The sequence below is a fragment of the Helicoverpa zea genome, chromosome 28, assembly GCF_022581195.2.
Source record: "Helicoverpa zea isolate HzStark_Cry1AcR chromosome 28, ilHelZeax1.1, whole genome shotgun sequence".
Lineage (NCBI taxonomy): Eukaryota > Metazoa > Arthropoda > Insecta > Lepidoptera > Noctuidae > Helicoverpa > Helicoverpa zea.
In genome coordinates, this window is record NC_061479.1 from 6691435 (window position 1) to 6710024 (window position 18590).

At 36.3% G+C, this 18590-nt stretch overlaps 1 long non-coding RNA gene across 2 annotated transcripts in view; it reads left to right on the top strand.

Moving 5' to 3' along the window:
* LOC124643692 overlaps nucleotides 1–18590 on the top strand; it is a 114684-nt gene that overhangs the window by 41183 nt on the left and 54911 nt on the right. The window contains exons 1-2 of one of the 2 annotated variants that reach the window (XR_006985970.1): nucleotides 1054–1229; nucleotides 17332–17359. This is a non-coding gene — a long non-coding RNA (uncharacterized LOC124643692). Of the gene's footprint in view, nucleotides 1–1053; nucleotides 1230–17331; nucleotides 17360–18590 lie in introns of those variants that run through there. The other variant, XR_006985971.1, reaches the window with a different exon arrangement.

Sequence of the window (18590 nt, forward strand, 5' to 3'; positions counted from 1 at the left end):
AACTGGGTTGAGGGGGTCAGATAGGGCAGTCGCTCCTTGTAAAGCATTGGTACTCAGCTGCATCCGGTTAGACTGGAAGCCGACCCCAATATAGTTGGGAAAAGGCTCGGAGGATGCTGATGACTTCATAAACTTGAATAGGTCTTGTTTCTGAAAGCACGTTTACTCGGTGGGTCCCGGCTGTCATTTGAACATCTTTAGCAGTTGTTACGGGTAGCCAGCAGCAAGTCCAGCAGCAAGTCTTGTCAAGGGGTATTGGGTTGCCCGGGTAACTGGGTTGAGGAGGTCAGAATAGGAGGCGCTCTACAGTCGCTCTATGGAAAACACTGGTGCTCAGATGCATTCAGTTAGACTGGAAGCCGACCCCAACACAGTTGGGAAAAGGCTCGGGAGATGATCAATCTACTTTGTGCACATTATTTAGATTCATCTTTTTAATTGTAGGTGGTTCATTGGTAGTTAAACTGCATACGAGAATTGCTTTATTTGCAAAGATTTATATGAAATAAGCAATAGCAAATACGTATTACATATAGAAACTGGTGAATCGCGGGCCTTTTTGGGCCTAGCTTTTTTGATTTTGACATTCAAAAACTGCTGTTTTTTAGCCTGAAGAAAGTGCTTTTTTTTGTTTTTTAACTAAGCATACCTATTTTCTTTTCAAAATTGTTTCGCCAATAATTGGCGAATGCTCAGTCGATTTTGATTAAATCTTTATTAATAATAAAGCTTTGGTCATTCAGTTTTCTAGGCGCATTAAACCCATTTTTTTGCTCTTAAGCCCTTATGCAAAACGCACCTTAAATTTTTCGATAAGCATTTCCAAAATATAGTTCTAACCACGTTTTTAAAACACATGGTTCTTTCTGCAGTCCCCTCAAAAAACTGTAAAGCCGTGATCATAAAAATTCGTTCGCATATCGTTGTTGCTATGGTAAAATTGCAAGATGCAGTATGCTTGCTTTCACGACGCGTCGCCGCGCGCGTGTGTGGGTGCGGCCTTTGCTTGTGTGCGTGCGCCCTGCCGATGCAAGCCCTCAGTAGTTATCATTGCACCACAGTGCAACGTCGTGTCGCCCAAATAACCTTTAAAATCACATTTTTTAACACAATTTTTGACTTTTAGTGGCTTTTAAAGTATTAAAACAGTATTCTGTTATGTTTTTGTCAAGGATTACAGTTTTTTTTCGTATCACTTTCTTTGTTTGACGCCATATTGGATCCGCGAGGTGAGTAGCTTTCTATTCTATATTTGAAATTTCTTTTCAAGTTGAACATTCTGTAATGAAATCTCCTTGAACTTGGTTATAACATTAAAAACTCCTTCGTGATACATATTTCCGTGTTGCAAGTCAAAAAAATGAATTTTCCTTAGAAATTCTGTTTTCCTTTGTGTGGTTTGGTTAGGAAATTGAATGTGTTTTGTGTTAATTATTAAGTCCTGTATCAAAATTACTTTCCCGATCAATACATATTGTCTGATGCGCAGACCGTATGTCATATAACTTCCGTGTCTTAGAAACTAACTTACTTTCTTTATACTAAAGAAAAATTAATCAATAAATTGGTAATAATTGTGCTTGATTGGTAGAAATTGTTGGTAATATTGTTAGTTTGAGCGGGAATATTGTCTTAGATGAGTATATTACGTCATGTTCTTAGGCCGGGTAGCCATTTTGGAAAATGGGCGTCCCCACCCTTACGTTTCGATCCGGACAAAGACGCCCATATAGCGTCGGGATTTCAGGAACTTGGACAGATTTTATACAAAATTATTTGAATAGTTTTGAAATCTTAATACAATTTTGAACTGGGAAAGCCTTTGTGAATATAATCTTTGTCAAAAAGCACTTAATTTTTTGTACTTCATAATAAAACTTGTATTATTGAACACTGTTCTTGAATAAAGTAAATATGTCGTAGGTAGTGATCCAGTAAATGGGTTGAGGAGATCAGGTAGGCAGTCGCTCCATGTGGCACGCTGGCACTCAGCTGCATCTAGTTAGACTGGAAGCCGATACCAACATAGCTGGGTAGGCAAGACATTGAGTATTGGTTAAGTATTGAAATCATCATTCAAATAAGAAAATAATGAGATTCTTACTAATATTATAAATGCGAAAGTATCTCTCTGTCTTTAGAACTTTCTCGCCAAAACTACTGAACAGTCTGAGAAAGGACAAAGGCTACTATTTACCCGGTTGCGGAAAGTAGTTCTTCCACACCTGGGTGAAACCGTGGGGCACAGCTAGTACATCAAATGCAACATTGTAATTTATAATCAAAGTCAAGTGCTTTTATTTCAAATAGGCCTTTGCAGGCTCCTATGAAACGTCACACTAGTTGCACGGTTCCAAAAAGTTGGCCTCATGGAGAAGAGCCGGCAAGAAACTCCGTAGACACTGTTTTTTTTAAAGTAATATGTTCACAATACACACATTGTTACCTAGTAATACTGACTAATAAGTACTTATGTATTTTCCTCTAAATACATGACCACTTTACGGGGATCTGGTTTATTCCCAAAACCTGTGAATCAAGTCAAATTAAGTCATTTTTCCCTCAAGGAAAAAAACTGACATGGAAAATCACACAAATATAAACATAAAGATTTAAGCTGAATACTACAAAGATGATATTGCTGAAACTTGACAGTAATCATCATCATCATCAGCCTTTTTATCGTCCCACTGCTGGGCTGCGACCTCCTCTCACACGGAGAAGGATTGAGCGTTAATCTCCACGCTTGCTCAATGTGAATGATTTCAGACTCTATAGTCCAGGTTTCCTCGAGATGTTTTCTTTCATCTTTAATCAGTAATTGATGTCCAAGATATAGTAAGAAAGTACAGATACAGACAAAGACAGTACTTAATATAGCTTATATCATCATTCTCCGAGCCTTTTTTCCAATTATGTTGGGGTCGGCTTCCAGTCTAACCGGAAGTAGCTGAGTACCAGTGTGCCACAAGGAACGACTGCCCTGTCTGACCTCCTCAACCCAGTTACCCGGGCAACCCAATAACCCTTGGTTAGACTGGTGTCAGACTTACTGGCTTCTGACTACCCGTAACGACTTATATATCTTATATATCGGAATAATATTCAGGCTACTTTTTATCCGGGTGAGGAAAGTAGTGCCCTCGGGATGCGGATAAAATCTCGAGTAACAGTTGTTGCAAAATAAATCGATTTACGAATAGCTCTAATTAATGTGATTTTCCTATCATTAAAAGTAAAACTTTCCGAAGTAAATAATTACCGTTATAATGACAATTAATTATTTGTGTGAGTCTTGGTGGCTTAGTGGGTAAAGAATCAAACTCTCAAGTAAAAGTGTGGGTTCCATACGAGATCAGGCAAATACCTATGTACTTTCTAAGTATATCTTGGACACTAATGACTGTGTTTCGGATGTCACGTTAAACTGTAGGTCCCGGCTGTTATTTGAACATCTGCGGCATCTCGGCAGTCGTTACAGGTAGTCAGAAGCCAGTAAGTCTGACACCAGTCTCACTAGGAGTAATGGGTTTCCCAAGTAACTGGGTTGAGTTAGATATGCAGTCGCAGCCGTGATTTAGCTTCTCTTCTTAAAGTAAAAGTCGCCAAATAAATATGTATATCTTATGGGTTTTGTATTGCAATCTTGTGTCTCAAACAAATCTTATGGCTCTTAAAAGTCCGACCAAGTACTTAAAAGGGTGCTGCGGGATTGTTCGCGCGAGTTCCGATACATAAAGGGCTTAAGAAGGAACATGGTGGGTTTTAGTCAGAGTCTGACACACCATCACGCTGCAAACACAGCGGGAGGATTCATTTGATGATTTCTCAGAAAATTGCCTCAATTTGAAAACCGCTTCAATTTCATACTTGTCATGTTCCCAACCCTCGCTTCCTACTGCAAACACGTTGTTCTAAGCCCCCACGACGCTTGAGTCATTTGACGATCGCATGCAACATCCATAAAAATGTGAAACATAGACAAGGTGGCATAAGGACACAGTAGTAATAGTTGATGAGTTGCAAGCAAGCGTCAAATTGTTGGTAGATAATGACGATCTGTCTGCGTAACTAGTGAATCTTAGGTTGATCATACTCTAGGCTTCTTAAGTCTACAATATTTAAATATTTTGATATCTTATAATCTAGCAGTTACTGTTCCTATATGATAAAGCTCTATACTTTTTTAAAGCTGAAAAGTTTTTTTTCTTAAATATGGTAATCTTTAAGAAATTGGACAGCCCAAAAGTATGTTTTAAAAAGAGTAACTATGGAGATTCTTGCCCGTTCTTCTCCATAGGAACTTTTGGAATGGGCAACTAGAATCAACCTTACTTATATTTTTTGACGTTCATAAGCGCTTGTAAAGGCCTAAATCAAATAAATGATTTGATTTGATTTATGCCCCGTCTGTCATTTGAAAATCTTTCGCAGTCGATACGAGTAGTCTGAGGCCAGTAAGTCTGACCACCAGTCTTACCAAAGGGTATCGCGTTGGCCAGATATGCGTGGCTCTATGTAAAACACTGGTACTCAGCTGCATACAGTTAGACTGGAAGCCGACCCCAACATAGTTGAGAAAGGACTCGGGAGATGATGGTGACTGGAACCCCAGTATATAACTACTTGTGTAAAGTTTGATGAGAGAAACAACAGGCAAAGATATAGGATAATGCAATCAATGACAGACAGGTCGGTTCATTGCTCGCGATACGGTAATCAGAGCTATATTTAGTTTGTTATTGCAGCCCTTGATATCGAGCCAACTGACTGGCGGTTTGTGGTTATAATGCTCATCATTTATGTAGTATACAGGTTCAAAACTTAACGTGTAACTATTGAAAATTAAAACATGTTCGACTTTTTTACCCTAAAAGCTTCTGCCTATTTTTTTTTCAACTTCTATGTTGGGGTCGGCTTCCAGTCTAACCTGATGTAGCTGAGTACCAGTGTGCCACAAGGATCGACTGCCTATCTGATCTCCTCAATCCAGTTACCTCGGCAACCCGATGTCCCGTGGTTGTCAGACTTTCTGGCTTTCTGACTAACTAAATAGCAGAAAGAAATGAATTTGTTTATAAGAAATGAGTATTTTTAATCCTGAAAGCTTCGAAATTACTACATGGATTTGCAAATTATTTCACTTTAAGGACACATTAGAATAGACATAAAAAAAATATATTTCAAAATATAGCTCATTAAATACTATGGGCCTTACTACAAAAACTTTAAACCCTGTTTTACACTTGTCTAATAAAATTTTGGCTGCAAAATGAACCATATGTCAACGTCATAATTTGACATTTTTTTAGACAAGGCATAAACTGACGTTTAAAAGTTTTTGTGGTAAGACGGTATTTGTCCCAAAGTAATTAAAACGCAAGTAAAACTAAAATTAATAACCAAAAAAAAAAACAAAAACTAACTTCACACAAACTTTCATTCAAAAAAAATCCCAGTTACCGAATCAACAAACTCCTCCTTTAACAAAGTCGGTGAAGAAATAAAAATAGTCAATAGGTAGGTAATGTCCCTTCTCTGCCCAACTAGATCTATGATGTTGTGATAGGTCGGTTAGAGACTAGCGTGGCTCCCGAAAAAATAAAGAAATGACTAAAACTTAAAAAAAAAGTTTCTTCGCAATCTTCATCTAAAAAAAATCATCCGAATTAAAAACCTTTTGCGAAGTCGGTTAAGAAATAAATAAAAAAATCTTTTCTTCGTATTCGTTTAATTATAACTCACAATAGATTTTCATTTTGAACATAAACAAATGTACCCATAAATATTTACATAAACCTGAAAAATAAATAAAAATAGTAATATCCCTACTCTACCAACCTAGAAAACATTGTGATAGGTCAGTTAGGGACTAGCCTCTTTCCCATTGGTCGGTTTCTACATAGTAATAGAACATATGGTGTTAGGCCAATAGCGTGGCCCTGGGGCCCGTTCTTACCTGAGTTTTTATAACGATTTTTGGGACTCTAGGTGTCTCTATGCTTTTTTGTTTTTTTTTTTCTTGTTTGGGGGTGTGGTTTGTGAAGTAGCTCAATTTTTTTTTAGCTTGATTTTTGTTATGTAGATTTTAACTAAATTCAAGCTATAAATTTTACGCTTGATTTTTATTAGAACTTTAATATATAAAAATCATATTTTTTCATTTATATTTTTGCACTTAGGTATATTTTTTTTGCAAGTGAAAGCAATAAAGTTTTACAAAATAAAAGACTAAAATAAGCCTTAGTATGAATACAGTTCAATTTTCAAGAAGAAAAAAAATTGGCATTGTAGACAAAAAAATAGCTGCGACTAACTACTGGGTACTAAAATAAATTAAAAAAAGACACACACACACGTACTGAATATCTTAAACACCATTCTCTACAAAATCCATACTACCACAACAAAAAAAAAATCACTACTCCTACATTTCTCTAACATACAAAAAAAAACATAAAAAACCGGCGTCTCATATCCCCACTTACCAAAATAGTTACATTAACAAAAAGATATAAAGTGTTAACACCCAAAGCCCTTCGGTCCTTCGAGTCATTGTCATTCGAACATTCGAGCCAATCAGACAACTCATAGAGCTCGCCTATCATAGACCAGGTGGAACAAGAAGGGCCAGTTGATACAATATATTTTAGTAGGTTATTCTAACCCGTGGCATTTAGAAACCTCTTCGTGCATTAAAATAAAAAGTATGTTATAGGATAGAGCAAAAAATGAGCTTTCTAACAGTGCAAGATTTTTTTCAATCGGGCTATAGTTCGGCCATTCAGAGAATGCGTTCCTGACACGTCGCGATTGAACTGACGACGTAATAACATTCATTGATTATTGATATAATAATGTTGTTTTAATGCTCCTCAATTGTTAAAACGGTAAACAACCAGCAAAAATATTTTTATCGTAACTGCAACGCCATTGCAAAGTTACGTCGTCAGTTCAATCGCGACGTGTCAGGAACGCATTCTCTGAATGGCCGAACTATAGTAGTTACTAAGACAAAGACGTTTAAAAAAAACTTTAGGTTAGTAATTTGGCAACTATTTACTAAGTATTAAAAAAAAATCGTAAGCATAAAGTATTTTCAGATTATTTTCTTGCATTTTTTTATAAATCACTTATTAAGCCTGTTGACAAGAATTTAAATAGTTACATTAACAAAAAGGTATAAAGTGTTACACCCAAAGCCCTCGGTCCTTCGAGTCATTGTCATTCGAACATTCGTGCCAATCAGACAGCTCATAGATCTCGCCTATCATAGAAGGCATTGGAAGCAGAAGGGCCAGGTAATGCAATATATTAGACTAGCTTTTTCACCCGCGGCATTAAAAATATTTTCGCGTATTAAGATGAAAAGTATGCTATAAGCTTTGTCAATAAATGGGTTGTCTAACAGTCAAAAAAATTTTCCAAATCAGACGGTTGATTCTTGAGACAATTGAGTTTAAAAAATACTCTTCAGCTTAGTAATATGGCAACTATGTTCACTAAGTATTTAAAAGCAAAATTCAATAATAGATGATGTTCAGTATTTTGAGCTTCAACATAAAACACTATAGTTCGGCCATTCAGAGAATGCGTTCCTGACACGTCGCGATTGAACTGACGACGTAACTTTGCAATGGCGTTGCAGTTACGATAAAAATATTTTTGCTGGTTGTTTACCGTTTTAACAATTGAGGAGCATTAAAACAACATTATTATATCAATAATCAATGAATGTAGTTACGTCGTCAGTTCAATCGCGACGTGTCAGGAACGCATTCTCTGAATGGCCGAACTATAATTAAAGTTTTCACATTAGAAAAATTTACTAAATAAAGCATCACTTATGTCCGTTAAAAAAATAAACTATTAAAAACATGAAAGCAACTTATTCTTATATTCACAACAAAAAAAACAATAAACACAAACAAACAAATACATAAAAAGTTAAAAAGTGCAAAATATTTTCGTAAAAAAAAAACTTTTATCACCATTTCTATCGAGTGTCCCTTCTGCTGTTCACTTACTCATGACTCTATGATGCAGCCGATGCGTCGAAAGGCTCAACCAATGGGAGGGCCGGACGCCCTAGCCGTACTATTGTTGAGACACGGCCCTTTGGGGCACGCCACTGGCGAGCAAGCGGACGCTTCATTTTATTTTTTCAGATTTTTTTCATTTTTTATTTTTTTTCTGCGATTTAGTGATTTTATTTTTGTAATTTAAATATGTATATTGAATGGTATTTTTACTTGTATAATAGCGATTATCTAAATTAATTTGCATTGTAGACCAAAGAATTTCTAGCCCGTTCTTCTCCACTTTTCGAATGGGCAACTAGAATGCTTGTAAATGCTTAAAAATGAAAATAAACTGATTTGACTTTGACTTAATGTATTGCTGTAATTATTAACTTAATTCTTTTTTTTTGCATAGGTTTTTATTTATTGTTATTTGAAGTATTTACATAATATTTACATTAATTTTAAAAATTAAAAATTACTTAATTCTTACATTTTACTCAAAACTATGCTCTCTTTGATCTATCCAGGCTTTTTTCCTATAACTTTAACTGATAGTAAAATAATAAAAATAAAAATGTATTGATTGACACGATATTTGTACAAAAATAAAATGATAAATAAAAATAACTATGACGTAGGTACACAAATATCCAATTAAGTAACTATTTACCCATACTTGTGCGAATGTAATTTTGTATTATAACGTATTAACAATTAATTGACCTATATTTTTTATATGTAGAGGAAGGAAAAATTTACCATGGCTTAATATGTAGATAACTATTTAAAAATAGTATTGTAGCTATTTATAAGAGAGGCGAAAATAACACAAATGCTACTTATTCATTCGGCTCTTTGGCAGTCGTTACGGGTAGTCAGAAGCCAGTAAGTCTGACACCAGTCTCACCTAGAGGTGTCTTGTTTCCGGGTAACTGGATTGAGGAGGTCAAATAGGCAGTCGCTTCTTGTGACACACTGGTACTCAGCTGCATCCGGTTAGACTGGAAGCCGACTCCAACATAGTTGGGAAAAGGTTAGGCAGATGATTTTGCGCATGTGCTGGGGAGTTTGTTGCGCCACTTCTTCTTCCGAGCAAAAACACATAGGAAGTGGTGAAGGGCGGGCGTTTTGGGGGCTGTGTTTTGTAATTTTTTGATGTTCAAAAAGTGCTGTTTTGCAGCCAAGACTGTATACTTAAATGATTTCTGATTTCGATTGTAATTTCGTGAGTTAATGCTACAGAAAATACTGCCAAGAAATCCCCACTTTTCGGCACTTGCGTAAATAGTAAAAAAGCAAGATGGCGCGTGACCACACCCAGTTACAAAACGCATTGCCTTGAGTCTGATGCAATGAATTTAATACTCGCACGAGCTTTTGTATAACTGTAAGTATATCTTAGACATCATTGACTGTGTTTCGGATGGCACGTTAAACTGTAGGTCCCGGCTGTCATTGCACATCCTTGGCAGTCGTTACGGGTAGTCAGAAGCCAGTAAGTCTGACACCAGTCTAACCAAGGGGTATCGGGTTGCCCGGGTAACTGGGTTGAGGAGGTCAGATAGGCAGTCGCTTCTTGTAAAGCACTGGTACTCAGCTGAATCCGGTTAGACTGGAAGCCGACCCCAACATGATTGGGAAAAAGGCTCGGAGGATGATGATGACGAGCTTTTATATAAATTGCACGATTTTCTGCAGAGGGGTAAGCAGAAACCGTGCTTAATTACTGAGTGATAAAGTAAGAATCTATACTTAACAATTATAATGAAGAGGAAATATTGTTTTGTTTGTTTGTTTTCAAGGCAAAGTTAGGGAACCGATTTGAAAAAATCTTTCCCTGTTTGAGAGCTACTCTTCCCGAGTAACATAGGCTATACGGGCTAGTAGCTTATTAGGTATGTATGCAAACATATCTTCTGTTTTAATTCGTATGTTTGGAGATAAAGCTGTATTTTTCGTTATCCAAATTAAAAGGTGCATAAGAGTACGTGTAGGTATCATATTTTTTTTTGAAAATCATTCCTTATTTGAGAATTACCGCAATATAGCAAAGAAAATTTCCAGAGATAGTATTAAGCAGCAGTTTTTAGATCGGCAAGACATTAGTTAGTAGGCCAAAGAGGCGTCAGTATGTCGGGACCACACCCAGTTAGGAAACGCATTGCCTTGAGATGCTCGATTGAAGCAACGAATCGCTTTCATATAATTAAGACTCTACTAATAAAATAAAAAGGAAACATTAAAAACTTATTGAAATTGCAATTCTTACGATATTTTTTTATAAGAAAGACAGACATGTGTTGCTGGGGAGTTTGTTGCGCCATTTCTTCTTCCCAGCAATAACACATAGAAAGCAGTGAAGGGTAGGCGTTTTTGGGGGCTGTCTCATGACGTAAGTCTGACGTTCGAAAAGTGCAGTTTGTCAGCCTAACATATAGTTACATATACATGTGTAGCTCCTGAGCTTCCACTTGTGTCTCTATGAAAATACTTCCCACAGCCAGATAAAACGCAGCATGTCTTTTTCTTACCAAGAGGTCTCGGGTTGCCCGGATAAATGGGTTGAGGAGGTCAGATAGGCAGTTGTTTCATATAATACACTAACCCCAACATAGTCGGGAAAAGGCTTGAGCGATGATGATGATGTCCTCGGGATCTGTTTACCAATTATCAATGTACCAATTTTCTTGAAGACATCTCGGTTAGCTAGTTTTTAAAATATTGGTACGATTGACAAATAGAGTTCTTTCGCTTTTACAATAAATAAAATAATAATAATAACATTTACTTTTACAGTGAGATCCATTTTCCAACAAGGTTCAGACTCAGTTCTCTTTACTTTCATCTCCCTTTTTACTGGTTAAGTTAGTCGAAGAGATAAATAAATTTAACCTTAATAGTTAACTCAACTAAGTAGACAATCTTAGTACAGTATTTAATTAATGTTTATAATGCAGTTAGTCATCTGAAACGACCCAGTGTTGACTTTCTAGAAATGATAAGTAGGCTAGTTTATTCTTATTATAGTTCGGCCATTCAGAGAATGCGTTCCTGACACGTCGCGATTGAACTGACGACGTAACTTTGCAATGGCGTTGCAGTTACGATAAAAATATTTTTGCTGGTTGTTTACCGTTTTAACAATTGAGGAGCATTAAAACAACATTATTATATCAATAATCAATGAATGTTATTACGTCGTCAGTTCAATCGCGACGTGTCAGGAACGCATTCTCTGAATGGCCGAACTATAAGTACTTTGTACTAGAAAGTTTAATGAGCTGGTTGGAGAAATGTCAAAGGTTTTGAAATTAACCTTGAAATAAGATAAAATGCCAAGTAGAACTGACATTTTAGATTTACATTAAAAAAACGTTTTTTGATGCAGTTGACAGTTGCTGTCAGTAGAAACAGCAATATTTTCTCTTGAATGAACTGAACTGATTGATATAAAAATCGACCATCATTTCGCCTGCCTTTTCCAAACTATGTTGGGGTTGGCTCCCTGTCCAACTGGATGCAGCTGAGTACCAGTGTGCCACAAGGACCGACTGCCTATCTGACCTCGTCAACCCAGTTACCCGGGCAACCCAATGTCCCTTGGTAAGACTCGTTGTCAGACGTAGTGGCTTCTGACTACACGTAACGACTGTCAACGATGTGCAATGACAGCCGCGTAGTGACAGTTCTAGTAAGACCTACAAAATCAATGTTAGACTTCAATAGCTTTGAAGTAGGTATATGAATTTTTTTTTTTCGTTATGGATTTTTGAAGAGAAAAGAAAAGGGCTAAAAGCTTAACTCTAAAACGAGGAAGACCCATATTTCATTGAATTATTTACAAAAGCTTATTTCTTAATACGAAGGTCAGAGATCGTTGAAAATATATTAAAAAAACATAATATAGATAGAGATTATCAACGATAGGTATACCTATTTCATTCTGAAGATCTGATCTTACGGTAACAAAAAGGCAGGGGCTGCGGGTTGTTCGAAAGAAATACCGCGGCCCTGGTACCTACATAAAAGGCCCATGACGGAACACGACGGTTTTTAGTCAGTAAGAGTCTGACACTCCCTCTCCGCTGCTAACCCACAGCGGAAGGGGTCATTTGATGATTTTTGACGTCGTTAAAAAATAAATAAATAGGTAACAAAAAGGCACCTACTTATTTCCAATGAGGAATCATTTTCAATAAATATCTGAACCACATAGAATACAGTTCACAATACTCAATTATTGACCATTTTCCTCAACTTTCACCACATTGAAACCATTGATTCAAAAAAAAACAACCAAAAATTTTCAATCACATTTTTTCTCAAAAAATCTGACACCGATTTTCACCACAAAAAATTTCTCCACACTATGTAAATTGATAAATCATATAGTAAGCGTTGCAAGGTCATAATTTCCAAAACTAAGCTGAGTGCCAGCGCGAGCGCACAAGGCCGCGTGACGTAGCAAGATGGCCGCCGTGTAATACAGAGTTCGTTCATCTGCACTCACACAAGCGCATGGTGTTACTCACAGGCGACAGTTCGCGGACACGAGGATCGGTGGAATACTGCTGAGTTAATTTTACTGATGCCTCCTGCTGGAAGTCAAAGTCAAGTGTTGAACATTATTTTGTTGGAGCCACACTCCTTTCTTTCAATATAACATTATTCTTATCAATTTCTTATTAATTTATTATAAAGTATCGGGTTGCCCGGGTAACTGGGTTGGGGAGGTCAGATAGGCAGTCGCTTCTTGTAAAGCACTGGTACTCAGCTGAATCCGGTTAGACTGGAAGCCGACCCCAATATGATTGGGAAAAAGGCTTAATTAAGGGAAAACACTGTTTAATCTTTACTTTATTTGATCTACACTCCTTCTCTTCAAAGTCAAAGTTAAAGTCAAATGTTTACACTGTTTAAACTTTATTTTTATTGATGCCACACTTCTCATGATGACTGTGTTTTAGGATGGCACGTTAAACTGTAGGTCTCGGCTGTCAGTGACCATATTCGGCAGTCGTTACGGGTAGTCAGAAGTGAGTAGACAACCAGTCTTACCATGGGGTATTGAGTTGCCCGGATAACTGGGTTGAGGAGATCAGATAGGGCAGTCGCTCCTTGTAAAGCACTGGTACTCCTTGTCGTCAAAGTCAAATGCTTTTAATTCAAACATGCCTTGTTCCAAAGAGTTGGTTTCACGGAGAAGGGCCTACAAGAAACTCCATGAACCCTCTTTTGAATATAGGTACCATCGTCTTCTCTATTTCTAAGCTAAGAACATACAAATAAAGAGGACACAAATGTTTTGTTTATTTGTACCTCAAAGACTCAGAATTGATTGGATCGTTTTGAAAAATTTTTTCACTGTTGGAAAGCTACACTCTTCCCGAGTAACAGGTATATTTACAGTAGATAGGCTATATTTTATCCCGGTACAGGAAATAGTTTTAACGGAAAAACAGCTATTTGAAAAAACCTACTAAAATTAATAACCCGAGTTTGTATGTACGGATGTTTGTTCCTCTTTCACGTAAAAACTACTGGATGGATTTTAAAGACACTTGACAATAATATCGGCCAATATATTAACATAACATGTAGGCTACTTTTTATCACTATACAAGAAGCAGTTTATTCAGAAAGCGAGTGAAAACCGCTGACAGAAGTCAAGTATTTCTCTGTTTTTTTTCTACGATTCAGTTTTAACCAGATTTTCTTATTAAAATATCAAAGAAAGGGCGTTTTACTATACATAAGAACTAAAGTAAATGATGAAACGTGAACGTACATTATCTGTAGTGTTATCTTACTCTGGTTGAAAAAGAAAGGGTCTTTGTTTGTTTAGCAACCTGCTACTAGTGAGTGGATAGTGTAAATATTACGAATCGTCAATTGGAGTGAGACAGAAAGGCTAGTTATGCAACAATATGTAGTTTCATTTCTTTTGTTATGTAGGTTTTTTCTGAAGATTGATTTGTATATTCTTTGTTATGTATACTAGTTTAAATTACAAAACAATAACGGAAAGTTTAAAAAAGTAGGTTGCACAATGGGTGTCGCTAAAAGCGATCTCTTACAGAAGAATAAAGAGACGAAACTTGTAGAGACTTAGAAGAATTACAATTGTACCTTTCAGGGTGCTCGTCCTCAAAAGGGGTATAACGGGACCCTATTACTAAGACGTCACTGTTCTTTTGTCATTAGTCTACATCTCATGACCTGTGATAGGCAGTTAAAATCTTCACAGATGAATGAATTATGAAAACTAGAATAAAATAAAGAAAAAGTAAAAAGAAAACATTTTTTGTTTGTACCCTTAAGGCTCCAAAACCACCTAACCGATTTGAAAAATTCTTCCACTGTTGGGGCGCTACACTCTTCCCGAGTAACATAGGCTATATTTTATCCCGGTACGGGCAGTAGTCCCCACGGGACGTGGGCAAAAACGCGGGAAAGTATTACTAGCTAGTTAGTTATACTTTCACACAAGCTACACAGTTCAATCATAAATCAGTATTATCAGTAAGGGCCTTTGCAGGCTCTTATGAAACGCTTTACTAGACGCACGGTTCCAAAAACTTGGTCTTATGGAGAACAGCCGGAAGACACTCTTTTTAAGAAAGTAATATGTTCACAAGGACTCTTAAAAACGATTTGGGAGAAGAGGGGATTTTTTGGACATAAACCCCACAGAACAAACGTCAAACGTAACCGTCCATAAGCGAAACGCATCGTCTCTTGTTCATGAACCAGGCGTAAGTAGTATTTTCAAGCAAGCTACACTTTTCAATTCAATCATCAATCAGCTACTTATCAAGTTTACATAACACATCATTAAAAACAACATTCCTTCAGTATCGTCTTACAGCAGTTTTTTCTAACGTAAGCATTGTATATTTGTTTACACGAACCAATCTCAGGAACTGCTGATCCCATTGTGGTGGAAACCTTGACATTGGACGGATGTTTTTGTAAAGATAAGCTGTTACTTTGTAGGTAATTTGTAAGAGTTATTTATTGATATGTAGATGCTTGATCTTTTATTTGTTGTTGGGTAATTGTAATAATTTAATACTAGCTATTTAACGTGGTTTTACTTGCGTCTCGACTGAACTTTCTGCATCTCATCCTCCGAGCCTTTTTCCCAATCATGTTAGTGTCGGCTTCCAGTCTAACCGCATGCAGCTGAGTACCAGTGTGCCACAAGGAGCGACTGCCCTAACTGACCTCCTCAACCCAGTTACCCGGGCAACCCAATACCCTTGGTTAGACTGGTGTCAGACTTACTGGCTTCTGAATACCCGTAACGACTGCCAAGAATGTTTACTTCGTCTGAACTTTCTGCTTATAGATAAAAAAATAATTGTACCTACCTATCTCCATACAACATTTCATCTCACTTGTTTCAATCATTTTCTGTGTTTGGGAAGGCACGATAAACTGTAGGTCCCGGTTGTCACTTGAACATCTTTGGCAGTCGTTACGGGTAGTCAGAAGCCAGTAAGACAGACCACCAGTCTTACCAAGGCGTATTGGGTTGCCCGGGTAACTGGGTTGAGGAGTTCAGAAAGGCAGTCGCTCCTTGTGGCACACTGGTACTCAGCTGCATCCGGTTAGACTGGAAGCCGATCCCAACATAGTTAGGAAAAGGCTCGGGAGATGATGATTCAATATTTTTTTTATTCTAAAAAAACTACTTTTAAGGTGCGTACAGTTTATATGCTATTAAGTTTTTTTGTAGTTTCGCCCACGTTCAGTATCAAACACCTGTTTCGAATCCAATGCTTAAGTTATAGACATTGTTATAGCCTAGCCAATTTTGGAAAAAGCAAAAAAAAATATACCAAAAAGAATAGCTTAAAAATGAAGGATTGTCGTGAGTTCGACAGTATTTTTTTCTAAGTAAACATTTTATATTGCTTCATCATTTTTAATATTTACTTCAAAAATTGTCGTTTTCCCGCGGTTTCACCCGCGTCCCGTGGGAACTACTGCCCGTACCGGGATAAAATATAGCCTATGTTACTCGGGAAGAGTGTAGCTTTCTAACAATGAAAGAATGTTTCAAATTGGTTTAATAATTTTGGAACAAAGAAACAAAAAAAGTTTCCTCTTTATTATATGAAGCATAGTTAAAAAAGAAAAACTGATATATATAAAAATTAAAAAAAAAAATCAAAGTCCAATAAGCAACATTATTACCAACAACACACAACAACAACAGTCGTACAGAAAAAAAAATAACAAAAATAAAAATGAAAAATGTCTGATGTCCGATTCGCTACCGAGCATCATAGACACAGGGCGTGTAGGGCCTATACTAAGGGGACTGCTATCTCCCTCTAACACATAACTCCGTCTCACTCCCACATAGGCACACATTTTTGACAGACGCTCAGAACCAAAGGGTGGGCTGAATTTTTTTAGTCTCACTTCTATGGGGTGATTTTTTTTTCAAAACGTAATTTACCACGGGGTGAGTTTTTCGGGTTTTTTTATGTCTGAGAATCGAGTGTGTGTATGTTTTTTTTTGTAATTTTGTGATTGGTTCCTTTGCTGGGCTTGTAGCGTTTTGTACTTTTTTAATTAAATAAAGGGCTCGTTATGTTCCCAATCTCCAATTATGGGACTGTTTGATCAAAAGAGATGGTAAAAGTCGTTATTATTTCAAGGTCATAATTTAAATAAAAATTGTGTTTTTATTTTTATGTAAGTAATATTGTGACAAATATATCTATTGACTCAATAATTGCCATCACCATTTCTTAAGCACCTGTAATAGGTATCTATGAAATAAAAACCTTTAACTTTGATAATTACGATTAAGCCCCAAGTACGACTTGAAGTATTTTTTCTAGAAAAGTTCTTACAAAGGTACCAGTAAGTTTAACCCACAACTTACAGTAGGTAATGTGACTTTCATTTATAAAGATTTTATTGCTAAAACATTTTTAATTTTTAAGCAAAATAAATCTATAGCTTGATGAAAAATACCTGTGACGTCAATCAGTCAATATTTTCATACAAATTTCTTATAAAAGTAATATTTTTTGTCAGTTCTTTGAAAGTATTGAATTATTAGTTACCTATTAGGTATTACTTATGAAATGTCGTATTGTAACGTAACAAAATCTGACTACTTTGAGGAAGTCATATAGGCAGTCGCTTCATGTAAAATATTGGTATTCAGCTGCAAAATAATTCAATATGTTTATTTCAGACACCGACGCTCACATTAATTAAAAATATATTTTTGCAATTTTTTGTAAAATTATCAATTTTATTAATTATTTTTTCTTTATTACAGATAATACTAAGCAGAGCTGATGTTCCAAGTAAGTTAGATAGTTTTATTACCGACCTACTATTAAATATTATTTTTTTTACAGATTTCAAATTGTTACGACGGATTAATACGAGCACACTTATATCAATTTCTTTGTTACTATAAGCAGATGATAGTTTTCGTTCGCGACTTAATAGAAAAAATAGCCTATCTCCCTATTCATGCTATCCTCTATCACTAAATTTCATCTCAATCGGTTCAGCTGTGTTTTAACATCAAAGGACAAAGAAACTTACTTTTGTATTAATAATATTCGGCATAAAGGATTAGTGCATTTTTTTGTAAAAAAATATTGTAGCGGTAAACAAGGAACGACTGTCAATCTGACCTCCTCAACCCAGTTACCCAACCCAGTACCTACTCCTAGATAAGACTGGTTATCACACTTACTGGCTTCTGAATACCCGTAACGACTGCCAAAGATGTTCAATGACAGCCGGGACCTACAGTTTAAAGGGTTACATGGAAATGTTTATTAAACATTATAAAATGACCTTGAGTTTAATCTGAGCAGCTCAGATTATAGAACAGGTTTTAAGATTGGTTACAAGTGATATTTTTAACTTCCAGGATGTCTCTTTAATTAGCAGAACTGTTTAACGGTAGGTACTATAATTATTAGTGTTTTTTTTTTGTAAAATGGTTATAAAGAACTGATCAAAGTAGTAGGTGTTTGATTTAATTCTATTAAAAACATCATCATCATCATCCTTCTGCCCTTATCCCAATTTCTCTTCTCTTCTATCTGCCGTAATCTCACAAGTAACAAATGAAATCGAAATGAAATGAAATCCACGTTCCTACTCAAAAAAACATTTTTACTATATTTTTTGGTAAGCTTTATAGAGAGTAATCCGAGGATCGATTAAAAGGATTTCTTAAAAAAATATCGGTATAAGCAATCTATTCCTATTCCATTTTTTTTCAACTCGGGTATCAGCTAGTTTTTAATAATGGTTTTCCTTCTCGAAAACACTTAGGTACATAATATGTACAGTCAGAAACGCAAGTCTATTCAAAATTACTGTGTTGAACGACTTTTATTATTGTAACAGTACTACACCTATGTCTTGGGGAAAAAAGGCTTTAAACTTCACCCACTTCCTAAGGGAACCACTTCCCGTACCCGAATAGCTTAAATTATATACTAGCTTCCGCCCGCGGCTTCGCCCGCGTAGAGTTCGCTTATATCGCGTTTCCATGAGAATTCTTCAAAAGCC